The sequence below is a fragment of the Myotis lucifugus genome, unplaced genomic scaffold (genome assembly GCF_000147115.1).
Source record: "Myotis lucifugus unplaced genomic scaffold, Myoluc2.0 scaffold_103, whole genome shotgun sequence".
In the NCBI taxonomy this organism is placed as follows: Eukaryota; Metazoa; Chordata; class Mammalia; order Chiroptera; family Vespertilionidae; genus Myotis; species Myotis lucifugus.
In genome coordinates this window covers 2,682,640-2,683,615 of record NW_005871151.1, presented here as the reverse complement: position 1 = coordinate 2,683,615, position 976 = coordinate 2,682,640, and positions in this window count along the sequence as shown.

Here is a 976-nt window from a genome sequence, read left to right as displayed (position 1 = left end):
TTAAAAAAAAAAAAAGAAAGGGGAGGTATAGCATCCTCTGATACCATTGGCTCTCCTCGGGTCCTGCTTTACATATGCCCGCCCCGCAGGCTGCCCGGGGTTTGCGGGATTTGGCCAGGGTGTTCAGCCGCCGCGGTCTCTGCTGCGCTTCAGTGCAGGGCGGGCGGGAGCCGAGAGATCCCCGAGCGGGGATCTGGGAGCCGGGAGCCCGGAGCCCGGAGCTGGGAGCCAGCTACCGCCGGGAGCTGCTTCTGCGGGGGCGGGCATCGGAGTTGATTTCCGTCTTACGAACACTGAGGCGGCGCCCGGCGGCTTGTGCACCCGGCCGGGCCCAGGAAGGAGAAGGTCAGATACTTTTCATTTTATTTTGGAAGGAAGGGGCGAGTCCCGGTGGCCCGCTCCTCGGTGCGCCCAGCTCCGGCCCGGACTCTGGAAGATGACTCCGGGGTCTGCCGGGTGCATTCCAGCGGCGGCGGCTCGGGGAGGCGGCGGAAAGTAGTAGCGCTTGGGAGTAGCGGCTGGTGGAAAAGTGAGCCGAGCGGGAGCGGACTCGGCTCTCCCCGCGCCCCGGCGCCCGCCGCCGCTCGCTGCTCCTTACCCCCGGCTCTCCGGCGGCCGCAGCATGAAGTGGCGCAGCGATGGCCAGGAGAGGTAAGAAGCCCGTAGTCCGAACGCTGGAGGATCTGACGCTGGACTCGGGTTATGGTGGCGCGGCGGACTCGGTGCGCTCCTCCAACTTGTCCCTGTGCTGTTCCGACTCGCACCCGGCGTCCCCGTATGGCGGGGAGCGGCTGGCCGCCTCTAGCTGACTCCATGCACAGCCGGCACAACAGCTTTGACACCGTCAACACTGCCCTGGGTGGAAGACTCCGAAGGGCTGGACTGCGCGGGCCAGCACTGCTCGCGGCTGCTGCCGGACCTCGACCAGGTCCCCCTGGACCTCCAGGATCTGGAGGCGCGGCTGGCTGCGCTCGCG